This window comes from Mus caroli, chromosome 16, assembly GCF_900094665.2.
Source record: "Mus caroli chromosome 16, CAROLI_EIJ_v1.1, whole genome shotgun sequence".
Classification (NCBI taxonomy): domain Eukaryota; kingdom Metazoa; phylum Chordata; class Mammalia; order Rodentia; family Muridae; genus Mus; species Mus caroli.
This window is the reverse complement of record NC_034585.1, coordinates 60,715,863-60,729,496: the sequence shown is the minus strand read 5'-3', so window position 1 is coordinate 60,729,496 and position 13,634 is coordinate 60,715,863. Positions and strand designations below refer to the sequence as shown.

Below are 13,634 nucleotides of genomic sequence, written 5' to 3'. Positions count from 1 at the left end.
CACTTTGTACACCAGGCTGGCCTCGAACTCAGAAATCCGCCTGCCTCTGCCTCCCGAGTGCTGGGATTAAAGGCGTGCGCCACCACGCCCAGCGATAACTGACTTCTTGCTAGAAACCAAACCAATAGTCGAGGTGATGAAGTGCTAAGCTTGATTCTGGCGGTGGAAATAAAATAGGAAAGAAACGGGAAGAGGTGACATAAGGGGGGATCCATACGTTATAGCCCGTAGGTCAGTAAAACAGGCTGAGCTCCTACAATCTGTGCCTGAAACAAGGAGATTAACCACAAGATCTCTCAGTAAACGATGACTTTTTCAGAAGTACAGAAAGCCAAAATGTGCCCAAGTCTACAGGCACTACTGACCACTTCCAGACTAAGCAAACCCTGTTAGATGAGTTCTGACCTCAGAACTGATAAATGAATGAGGTCCCCAGCCATGTGCTTTGTCCCCAGGGCACTCCGCCTCCGCTCTCATGCCTGTGTCTTCCCTCTCGTTCTCTTTCTTCTCTTTTACCCTCTCACTTGCCAACATTTGACTCTCTCTGTGACCTACTCAACCAAAGACCTTTCCACTGCCTGTCACCGCCTCCACTGCACGGCTGGGAAAACTCTTAAGAGAGACAAATCACTAACCATTTCAAGCAAAACAAGCCCAAACACAAATGCTGCCCTGAAATCTTAGTTGGAGCAAATCTCAGGTTGAGGGAGATAATGTCATAAGGAACGAAGAAGTTGCATTTATCTCCCTAGAGAGCTCAGGAGAAAATCTAGTTCACTTTCTACGTTGTAGAGTCATCATTTGATTCAAAGATGCTGCAACACACAGTAGTGTCAGTTCATCTGCATTTACCCTATAAGATGAGGTTGCAGGCTAATCAATAAGTATGCACTAATGAGTGAATCTCAGTGATATCTCTCAATATCTTTAAATGTTGTTAATGTAGGGGGCTTGAAATCTCCAGTTTGTACTTTCTTTGAAATCTGTGCAGTTGACAAGTCCAGTTAACGAGATAGACTTCTCAGAATATAAACACCTTATCCTTTAAATGAGAATTTTCTAAGTAGCTAAAAGCTGTCAAAAGGAAAAATAATGCAATATAATAGCTCCTTTCTTAACAAATAAGACAAAGGATGAAAACATAAATATCATCAAAGGTTATTAAATACAAGATAAAAGTTTCCTTTCTATTAGAATATTAATATAGTGGCACCATAAATTCCATCAAAGACTTTATTTTATTAAGTGATTGTCTAGATCTCTTCAAATGAAAGATATATTAAAAGAAAAAAAAATGACACCAAAGAAATAAGAAAGTTAAATATATAAAAAAAAGAAAGTAAAATCAATCCAATATGTCAGTACACATAGCTGTGTATAGACTGTGTTTAAATGTCACATGCTTATAAAACATGCATTTTGTTTTGAGTTTAATTTAAGAATATGAACTGTCTGGTCGATATGTTTTGGGGGGTTGTTTTGTTTTGTTCTTTTAGTTTTGTTTACAAGACCTGTCACAAATATCCAGTTAGTGGAAACTGATGAGCCCACCTTTAAGAACAAACTACCTTACGAATTTAGAAAACCATTCCTGCTGGGTGGTTGTGGCAAGTGGTGGTGCAAGCCTTTAATCCCAGCTTTTGGGAGGCAGAGGCAGGCAGATTTCTGAGTTCGAGGCCAGCCTGGTCTACAGAGTGAGTTCCAGGACAGCCAGGGCTACACAGAGAAACTCTGTCTCGAAAAAAGAAAAGAAAACCATTCCTATCTTTGTCTCAATGATGAGTTTGGTTCCCCAGCTGTCTGCACCTGACCCAACTAGGGTATCCATCTTCCTTGCTACATCACTGTGCCAGTACCAAGTTCATCTCCTTGCCATAGCCTAAGCCCTATAGCAACACCCTCCATTTTCATCTTGTGCCTTTTACCTAAATTTTCTAATAGAAATAAGTAGGAAAGCAGTTTAAATCCAACCGCTGTGAAATGTGTTTATTTGCTCCCCTAAAGTATCATGAAGGCAGACGGTGTCATGAACTCATCGCTGATAGGCTTGTCTCTGCTTCAAGAGTAAAACCGTTTTCTCATGAATTTACAGACTATTTATGATTTCTAGGTCAGAGGATCAGGTTTCTTAAAGCGTGCAGTAGAAACATGAAAGATATTTTTCTTAATAATTCCCAAAGTCCTTCAAAAGTAATTCTGCTTACTTTAAAGTGCAGTACATTAAAGTAACTTGTTCCAGATATGTGCTTCTCATATCTTCCTAATAACAGAATTCGTCATGCTTAGACCTTTAACATGCCACAAAATATCTCTAAAACCAAATTAATATTTTTGTCATGAATAAAGTAAATATTTTATAATGACTTGTCTTGGTCCTTTGAATCAGTTGACTTTCTTCAATTATGTAAAATAAGGAAACTATCACTGAGAGAAACATCAGCCAGCATTATAATGTCAGCTATTGATATGGAAGACCTTCTCCAAAGCACAGAGGTATCTAAAATCCACCTAGAATGGGTGGCATTAACATAATAATAATAGTAATAGAACCTTTGACCACAATAGAAATCATAAAAATTCCTCCTTAAGAAAAATATATACGGGCTGGAGAGATGACTCAGCAGTTAAGAGCACTGACTGTTCTTCCAGAGGTCCTGAGTTCAATTCCCAGCAACCACATGGTGACTCAACCATCTGTAATGGAATTTGATCCTCTCTTCTGATGTTCATGAAAACAGAGCACTCATATACATAAAATGAATTGAATAAAAGGAAAATTTATTCTTATTATTATGAACAACACAGCATATTCAAGTAGTTTTCTATTAAAGTTTGTGCTTAATATCAGTCCTAGTTTTTCCCATGGACAGTGCTACTTCTGCAAGAACATTAAGATCATCCTTCTGGGCTATTTGTCCCCAATATCTTCATGTTGGATTAATATTCCTAAAATACACACATTCAATGTGTATGCCAAAAATCAAACTTACAATTGATATGGTATATCATTATTACGTAGTTATGCTCTATGGCTGAGGCTGCTACCTTGAGGTCTCCCACTTTAACACAATTAATAAAAGAAAACTGCCATCATATCCCTCCCTCTACATGCACACATAGGATCCATCATCTCTGTCCCTCCCTCTACGTACTGACATAATAACGATAACATTGTTATATAATAGCGATATGCATATACCTGTTAGAGTGATAACTGTTGGGCTTGGCTATGAGTCGACTGTAACCCTAGAAGAAAGGACAGGAATGTACTAATATGTATCAGGTTATCTTTTTGCAAAGGTGATACTAAGACTACATGAGCTAGGGAAAAGAATTGTCTTAACTAAGTACAGCATTGAGTTTGAAGAGGAAGTGGGAAGAGAATTTCTTTCAAGAGAATGATGATTTCGGGTTTTTAAAACCTATGTGAATAAAATCACTTTTCGTGCTTGCTACAAATATGGGCACCTCAGTCTGTGAATTCAGGCCGGATCCTGTGCACCGGGATTTATCTTAGATGACTCCGGTGAAGGTTGAGCCTGGGGCTTCAGTTCTGAACAGCAGAGTTTTAAAAGACCCCAGCTAGTTAAGTGTGGGACTGTGGCTACAGGAACCAAAACAGAAATTAGCTCACCATTTTAGTAAAAGACAGAGTCAGAATTCAGAAAGTGACCTTACCACTAACACAAACGCAAAACTGCAGAAGTTGAGATCAAAACCACAAACATTGTAAATGATCATACATTTAGTTAAAAGTAAATAAAATAAAATACGCTCTTTACTCAGTGAGGATGTTGTTTAATTTCTCTAGAATATAGCACAAATTATGACTTAGGAAACAGCTCTTTTTACATAGGACACTCAACAATTAAAATCTCAAGAGGCTAAATTGGAGTCCCAATTCTTCTGATAACCTTTAACCTTAGGCAGCCTTCCTTCCGTCGAAGTTGGGAATAAGTGATAGTGAGAAGAGACAAACTCACTCAGAGACTAAAGGGCTGCAAAGCCTGAGTCACGGCTATTACTCCTTAGCACGGTAAGTCTGGAATGAGCAAGAACGTTGAACATGCAGACCCTCAGTGGGAGCCTGGGAGTCTGGAGAGAAGGGAGTCCACAGCACTGGGCTGCCTCCCACTCTCCTGGAATCTCCATGCCTAGCGAAGCACAAAGGCCCAGCAGCCTTACTTACCAAGCCTCACGAAGGCCACCCCTGTGGGCTCTCACTAGACGTCTTCCTTGCAACTTTCTCCCACTCAACACGTCTACAATCTTGGCATCGTCTAACTTATTCATCTTTGAAAACCATAACCACGTGTACCCCAGTATTAATCCTCACTGCCGATGAACTCAGAGATGAGCTCCCCTCCGTTCCAGGATTATGGTTTTGGTTTTATCTATTAAATGGTTAAAAAAGAAATTTTCATTTGAAAGGAGAATCTTGATGATTAAAGCAAAAAAAAAAAAAGGGAAGCCTAGATTTTAGCTTTACAAAGGTTAAAACACTAGTAAATTATATAAACCATTAATTTTTTTGAAGAAGGTAGTGTTGTCTCTCCATGGCTCCTTCCAGTACATATATATACTCTGCTGTGGCTTTTAGTCTTGGTATTAATAAGAAAAGAACACTTAGAAAATATCATCTCTTACTATCCTCCATGGTCCTAAAGGACGATGTCGGCTCTGGTCTGGTTCCTCTCTCCCCAGTCCTGACATTGTGAACATTGCTTTTCAGCCTTTGTTTTCCTTGTGAAATTACTTCCACTCCCTTGCAAAAGTGCCCTTCAAAGCACAGATCAAATGACATACTCGAAAGCTACTTCCTACTGTACTTAGTGACATGAAACATTATTTTCATTTCTTCCTCATCCACTATGAATACTCCAGTTTTCTGCATGAACATTTGGTTTTCACAATAACTAAAAATGGTAATTTCAAGTTACTTAAGAGACTTGTTTTCTTTTCTTTGTAGGTTTTTGGTAAATGTGAACTTGGTTTGTTTGCTCGCTTAGACCTCGAACTCACAGAGATCCTCCTGCCTCTGCCTCTGCCTCCTCCTGCCTCTGCCATATGAGTGCTGGGATTAAAGGCGAGCACAGCCACCTCCCTGCTGCCTGTTTGCTTTTTGAAACAAAGTCTCTTTATGGAGCCCTGGATGTTCTGGAATTTGCTATGTAAAATCAATGGCCTCAAACACACAGAGATCTACCTACCTGCCTCTGCCTTCTCAGGGCAAAGAAAAAAGGTGTGTACCACCATGCTTGCGCCATTACACTTAGCTTGTGGTTTTGTTTGGAACATGATCTCACAATAAAAATCCAGTCGGCCTCAAGTTGGAGATCCTCCCCCTGGACGTCCTGTATGTTGGGATTGTAGGTGTTGCCTATGTCCACATGGTTCCAAGCCCACTTCAATGCCGACCTCCCTTCTAAGAAAACCTGACTGAACTGAGCGCTGTTCTAGGAACTGCCTTAAATTGCTGGTTTCACTTTACATCTGTGTTTAATAAAGAAATGGACGTATGTTACTACAAGGAGGAGGCTACAAGTTGACTAACATTAGAAAAGGAGCCTTTATTTTTCAGTTATCAGGGGATAGCTCACTGACAATGACATACGTGAAATTCAAAGGCCAATAATTTTCAAGAAATGTCTGTACATGATGATGAATGTCAATGTCATTTATTATTCATCACTATGATTCATTATTATATATGCATCAATCTATAAACACAAATTGTCTATTCCTAAAGGTAATTTTTTATTCCTATTCTGAAATGGATGTGAGAAGAAAAACTAAAAACACTTGGTTATCTCAAAATTAAGTTATTGGCATCCAGTCCAACTAACATGAAACTAGTCCACCTCCTGCTTCCTGGCTGTGCCCAGGTCCCTTCTCTTCCTTCATTTATGTTCAGATGGTAGGGCAATGGTATCTCTGCAGCAGAGGGGAAGATACCATGAGTTCTTCAGTTCCAAAGGGAACAGTTCCATCATGGGAAATTCTAGAATTGACATCTCTGGTTTTAAAACTTGAGGAGGCACAGCTTCATCTGTTTTATTTAAGCTCAACCATCATAACAGAGAAAATACATCAGGTCCACAGTTTCTTCTTTGAACTACATGATTATGGCCCAAGTGATAAGCAGCTGCCCAAACATAAAAACTACCCTTCTCCTCCAGAAACACATGTCCAATCTTGGGGAAAATATAGTGTTTAACAATGGTTACAAGCCATTTTCTTCTTGTTCCACAAATGCCTTAGCTCTCCATTAGCTATCACACTCAAGTTTTAATTGCATGCCCCTAAAACAGTGGGAAAAAGATTCCAATTTAATAATCTACTGTATTTCTAGTTTTACTTATCTTTAGAGATATGAAACTGAACTCAACTGTAGCTTTTTATATTAAGCTTTATTTCCTTTTCTCTTTTTATCTGCTTTATAAGTTTAAAGGTTTAAAGCATATCTATTCTATTTATTATACTTTTATTTTTTAAAAACTCACAGTCATAAATGCATGCAAACGCAGGAATATCATGTCCCTAGCCTCATTAGTATGTCATACACAAAACATCTAAAGGCTCAGGTTGGATAATTCACTTGTCTTATCTGTATTTTCTATTGAGTAATTTCTGAAATACAGGTCTAAATGAGCCATTAAGCTTATGTTAAGATTTAAGTTCATTTTCTTTGTCAAAATCTTCCCACTGATGAAAGTAATATGCAGTGGCTACTTTGATATTTTAAAAGACATAAAAATGTTACAGTATGAGAATAATTTTAATACTGAATGATAATATTATATAAAATGCTCTAACATTAATGTGTAACAGCATTCCATTCCAAATACAAAACTATGCTTGATTTGCTCCTGCCATTAAAGACAGTGATAAATAAATACGTGCTCAGTTTGTTGCTGCTTAGCCTAAACCAAAAAGAAAAAAATGCGAAATAAATAATAATCTTTAAAAATGTTTGTGTTGGGTTTCACTCAATGATTTCAAAGCATCCTATAGCATTCTACTATGAAATCTGAAGAGGGAGATCACACAGTCAGCAGAGTGCTTGCTGCAAAAACCTCAGGACCTGAGTTCAAATCTCAGTACTCACACAAACAGTTGGGCATGGTAACACCCTTTTTAATTCTTGTGCTGGGGAGGTGGAAATGAGGGGTCTCTGGGGATTTCTGAGCAGATAGCTTAGTCGAGCCTATAACACCCAGGTTATGGCGAGAGATTCTATCTTGAAAATCAAGGTGAACAGATGCTAAGGAACTAACCTTTGGAATCAATGTACATGCAGGCCTGCTGATATGACTTTCAACTCTGAACCAATAAAAATGTAGAAGACAACGAACTCCACATGTGTCCTGTGTCACCTATTACACACACACACACACACACACACACACACACACACAAACACATTGTATAAACCCATGCACACACTAAACATTACTATATAAAATTGAAAAGGCTTTAAAAATTAGAATAGCTCCTCCATGTCTTCCTGGATGCCATTGCGCTTTCTGCCATGATGGTAATGGGACTAAAACTAAACAAGGATACTTGTACAGATGTCTTAGTTAGGGTTCCCATTGGTGTGAAGAGACAGCATGTACAAGGCAACTCTTATAAAGGATAACATTCAATTAGGGCTGGCTTACAGGTTCAAAGTATCCTTACATTTCATAGGAAAAAAACAAAAAAACAAAACAAACAAAACAAAACAAAACCTTCCAGCTGTTGTCTTAGTTAGGGTTACTGTTGCTGTCAAGAAGCACCATAACGAAAGCAGCTTGAGGAAGAAAGGTGTGTCCTAAATTCCCCTATCACTGTTTAACATCGAAGGAAGTCAGGGCAGGCACTCAAACTGAGCAGGAACTGATGCAGAGGCCATGAATGTGTGCTGCATACTGGCTTTTCCTCCCAGGGCTTGCTAAACTTGCTTTCTTAACAGGTGGGCCCCACCAACCATGAGGTAGCATCCCCTCATTAATCATTAATTAAGAAAAAAGCCCTAGAGCTTAGCTTACAGTGAGATAGATCTATGGGTTTTTTTTTTTTCTTAGTAGAGGTTCCCTCCTTTCGGATGACATTTTAGCTTAAGTTGACATGAAAGTATCCAGTATAGATGTTAATCAAAGTAGAACCTTTCCAATAGAACCCACTCCCAAGAAATTTTATTCAGGAATAGGATATACAGGATAGATGTTTCTTGTGCTTTTCCAACTATTTGGGGAAGGGGGAAAAAAGGTATTTCTCACCAGCAAAGCAAGAAATGAGAGTTAGGATCCAGGAAAGCCACCGCTACACAGATAAGCCAGGTCTCAAAACAAAACAAAATAAAACAAAAACAAAAACATACAGACAAAAAAGAAATGGGATTTGGATAATTTTTTTCTCTAAAAATACCATCTAACCTTCACAAATGTTTTCATTTTTCTTTTTTCTTTAATTATTTGTAATTTAAGTGTAGTGGATCTTAAATGTGGATTTTTTTTTTTTTTTGTCCTCGGCTGGAGATATAGCTCAGTTGGTAGAGTGCTCAAATAGCACATCCTGGCTTCAGTCCTCAGCCCCTAGAGTGTCTGGGTCAGATCCTGGTGTGCTGCATGTGTTCTAAGAAGTCATGGGGAACCGATTTTAAAAATTTTACTCAGGCCATGCAAGGTGGTGCATGCCTTTAATTCCAGCACTTGAGAAGCAGAGACAGGAGGATACCTTGTAAGTTGGAAGCCACCCTGGTCTACATGGTGAGTTTCAGGACAACACGGAGAGCTACATAGTGAGACCCTATCTCAAAACCAAAAAGAAAAATAAAGACAAAAGCAAAGCTTTGTCTCAGAACCATAGGCTTTTTCAGCACTCAGATCTGGTTAGTGCTTGTTTTACCCCACACCATCAGCAGAAATAAAATCACCAAAGTTCGCTCTTCCTTCTGCATTCATGATGAGCATTCCAGCCTTACTCATTTTATTATAATATATTTTATCTCTTGTTGGTTTGTACATCACAATTTACTTACCACTTACACAGCACTGTGTCCTCAAATCATTTTCTGATTTCTGAAATATCCTTTTAACATGTTAATTCTAATTCATTTTAACCATCTTGATTTTTAGGGTTTTTTTTTAGTTTATTATATTATTTCATAACATAATTCACAAGGACTCACTTACTAGACATGGAATAATACTTTGCAAAATTCTTTCTCTGTGCTGTTTTCTTCTTTCTTTTTTCATTTCTTCCTTTTTCCTTCTAATTCTTTCCTTTATTCCATCATACATTCTTTTCTTTCTCCTTCCCTCTTTCCTCTGCTGCTGCTTCTTTGCTTGACTGTAGCTCTATAAATAGCATCATTTACTTTTCCTGGGAAGTTTCTATCATCAGGTAGTGTCTCAGTCAGGGTTTGTATTCCTGTACAAAAACATCATGACCAAGAAGCAAGTTTAGGAGGAAAGGGTTTATTCAGCTTATACTTCCACATTGCTGTTCATCACCAAAGGAAGTCAGGACTGGAACTCAAACAGGTCAGGAAGCAGGAGCTGATGCAGAGGCCATGGAGGGATGCTTGCTTTCCCTGGCTCACTCAGCTTTCTTTCTTCCGTCCTTCCTTCCTTTCTTTCTTTCTTTCTTTCTTTCTTTCTTTCTTTCTCTCTTTCTTTTTGGTGGGTGCATCAAACTTTATTGGTGGTATTCAAGAGAGTAGGGAGGGCTCCCTAGGTCCCTTCTGTTATTATGAGGGTCTGGGATTAAAATTGTGAGGGAGATGCTCAGTGTTGGGGGCCGAGTTAGGATAGGGACTCCTCAGCAACCAAGGGCCTCTCTCTTGCTCTCAGTGTTCTTGCTGGGGTGGATGGTCCAGGGTTTCTTACTCCTTTGAGACCATATAAGCCATGAAGTCTACCACCCTGTTGCTATAGCCTTATTCATTTCCGTACCAGGAAATGAGCTTTACAAAGTTGTCATTGAGAACAATGCCAGATCCAGCATCAAAGGTGGAAGACTGGGAGTTACTTTTAAAGTCACAGGAGACAACCTGGTCCTCAGTGTAGCCCAGGATGCCCTTCAGTTGGCCCTCAGATGCCTGCTTCACCATCTTCTTGATGTCATCATACTTGGCAGGTTTCTCCAGGAGGCATTTTAGATCCACAACTGATACACTGCGGGTAGGAACACGGAAGGCCATGCCAGTGAGCTTCCCGTTCAGCTCTGGGATGACCTTGCCCACAGCCTTTGCAGCACCAGTGGATACAGCAATGATGTTCTGGGCAGCCCCACAGCTATCACACCACAGCTTTCCAGAGGGACCATCCACAGTCTTCTGAGTGGCAGTGATGGCATGGACCGTGGTCATGAGTTGTTCAAAGTTGTCATGATGACCTTGGCCAGGGGGGCTAAGGAGTTGGTGGTGCAGGATGCATTTCTGACAATCTTGAGGGAGTTGTCATATTTCTCGTGGTTCACACCCATCACAAACATGGAGGCATTGGCAGAAGGGGTAGAGATGATGACCTTTTTGGCCCCACCCTTCAAGTGGGCCCCAGCCTTCTCCATGGTGGTAAAGACACCAGTAGACTCCATGACATACTCAGCACTGGCCTCACCCAATTTGATGTTAGCGGGGTCTCGCTCCTGGAAGATGGTGATGGGCTTCCCATGGATGACAAGCTTCCCATTCTCAGCCTTGACTGTGCTGTGCTGTTGAATTTGCCATGGGTGGAGCCATACTGGAACATGTAGACCATGTAGTTGAGGTCAATGAAGGGGTCATTGATGGCAACAATCTCCACTTTGCCAAGTGGAGAACAGATGGCAGCCCTGGTTATTAGGCGCCCAATACGGCCAAATCTGTTCACACTGATCTTCACCATTTTGTCTACGGGATGAGGCTGGCACTGCACAAGAAGATGCAGCTGTCTCTGGAACAGGGAGGAGCAGAGAGCTCAACTTGTTTTCTTATAGAACCCAAAAATATCAGCCCAGGGATGGCCCCACCCCACAATGGGCTCTCCCATCTTTGATCACTAATTAAGAAATTGCCTTACAGCTGGAGCTCATGGAGGCATTTCCTCAAGGGAAACTCCTTTCTCTGTGATAACTCCAGCTTGTGTGAAGTTGACACACAAAACCAGCCAGTACAGGTAGTATTTCCCAATATGGTAACGCTAAATTTGTATTGACTCCCTTCCTATCTTATTTATAGCTGGCAGATCTTTCCTTCAGGTGCTGAATGAAGTCCTGCAGTGGTGGAATGTTAGCTTAGCTGGAGACCTTGCCCCTGACTTCTGAGATGCGCTCATAAGATTAGATTGATCAGCAATGCGGCATCGTAAACTTCCATCAAAGCTTGTACATCTGCTTTGTGCTTCTGAGGAATTCAAAGGTGCAGTTGCTCTTGTACTTCTATACGTCTTGTTCTGTTTCGCTCTGGACACTACTCCACAACTTACAAGATTCTAAACCAGATGACAAGAATGAGTACCTTCTACAAAAAGAAAAAAGAAGGAAGGAAGGAAGGAAGGAAGGAAGGAAGGAAGGAAGGAAAAAGGAAGGAGGGAAGGAAGGAAGGGGAAGGGAAGGAGGGAAGGAAGGAAGGGGAAGGGCAGGAAGGGGAAGAAAGGAGAGGAAAGGGGAGAGGAGGGGAAAGGAGGGGAGGGGAAGGGAAGAAAAAGGAAAAGTGCAGGTTGGAGCAGGGAAGTATAATCCAGTGTGAAGATATCATTTGCTGCTTATTTGATGTTATTTATTCTCATTGATGGTACTACTTTGTGAACTTTGTTTTGCAGCTGTGTTTCCTCCTTTCTCTCTTTGTACGTTTTCATAATTATCAATCATTTGTTTCAGTATTGGGGAATGTTGTATTATTGCACTGTGTTAGTCAGGGTTCTCTAAAGAAACCTGAAATAGCATGAAGCTAAGTACATTAAAAGTAGACTTACTGGAGCAGCTTATATGCTGTGGTTCATGTAGTTCAATAATGGTTGTCTCCTGACAGAAAGTCCAAGAGTCCAATAGCTATTCAGTCCATGAGGCTGGATGTCTCACCTGGTCTTCAGTGTATGTGGAAATACCAAAGAAGTAGGCTCTAAGAGCATAGAATGAATTCCTCCGCAGCATAGTAGATGAACTTGCCAGTAAGAGTAGAGGCAAGCAGGCAAAACACAACTGCTTCCTTCTTTCGAGTCCTTTTACATAGGCTGCCACCAAAAGGTGTGGCCAGGACTTAGAGTAGGTCTTCCCACCGCAAATGATCCAATCCAGAAAAAAACTTGCACAGGCTTTTGTGGGGCCATGATAGGCAGCCTATTTTGGTTGAATGAGGCTTCCTCCAGCCACTCAGTAGAAAACTCTACAAGGGACAGAACACCGAGCCACATTACCAGAGACAGGTGCCTGACACCACAGAGCCCCCAACTCCATAATTCTGTGACTATAAGTCACACAGACAATGCCCCAAGCTCCTGGCATTCTGGCTAGACTCAACCCCCACAGCTACCTGACTATAGCCAGGTATGCTCCTCCCCACAGTTACCTGGAAACAGCAGGATAGCCAGCCCACTATAAAAGGAGCTGCTTGGCCCCTCCTCGCTCTCTTTAAGCTCTCACCATTTTTACTCTCTTCTCTAGCCCTCCTTCTCTCTCTCCCTACCCCCTTCTCTCCATGTAACCATGGCTGGAGTCTCTCTTTCTACCTTCTCTCTTTCTCCCTGCCTTTCTACAATAAAGCTCTAAAACCATAGACTGTCTCTGCTCATCAAGGCCCACCATGCTTGAACAACGGGATAGGCTTTCCCCTAATGAGCAGTGTCTAACATCCCGCTGGAAGGCCTTCCTGTGTTCCAGTAGCAGACCTGACCAAGGACTCTCGCCCTCGTGGGAACTATCCAGCACACCCCTCTCCCCCTGCGCTCTTCTCCCTTTGATTTAGCCGCCCCTAGGGCTCCCCATTTGTTCTCAGCTCTTCTGAGGTATCCAGCGGTATCTGGGATGCCCAAGACTGAGGACCTGGATCCTAGGATTTACCCCTTGTCTACCACCCACCTACCTGGGGTTCAGTGGCTTTACACAGCCAGACATCCAGCCACATACCCAGGGCCAAGTGGAAAGTGTGGAGCAGTCTTCCATGTCTGCCCGCCCAGAGCACCAGAACTCTGGAGGGCCTTTTCCACTCCCTTTATTCCCCTGGCACCCATTGACCAATAGGCTTTTGGGTTTTAGTTGAGTCCAGATGTAGTCAAGCTGACAACCAAGATTAATTATCTAATGCACAACCTTTGTTTAAAGAAAATTTGCTTTTAAAAAAAAAATACCATCTTGCTACACTAGATCTACACAAAAATGGGCCATCAACAGCCGGGCAGAGCCTCAGCACAGACTTAGGGGTCTCTCCATCACTGCTCAACTGTGTTATATGAATAGATTCAGGAAAACGAGGAGTCATTGCTTTAGTGATGTACCCATTGGTGACCCCACCGGGCTCCACCAGATAGTTCCACTCGAGAGGTTAGCAGATAGCAGATGATTTAATTAAATGGGCCACACAACAAAATCAGCAGCCATGACTCTGGGAAAGGGACAAGCAGAGGTTAATAAGGGTGGAAGAGAAATACTAAGAACCAGAAGGAAAAGCA

The 13,634-nt window shown here is 41.1% G+C and overlaps 1 pseudogene; it reads right to left on the bottom strand.

Annotated features, from left to right (window-relative positions):
• Positions 1-9,925: 9,925 nt before the first annotated feature.
• Positions 9,926-10,874, bottom strand: LOC110311330 (annotated as a pseudogene).
• Between the last annotated feature and the right edge of the window lie 2,760 nt (positions 10,875-13,634).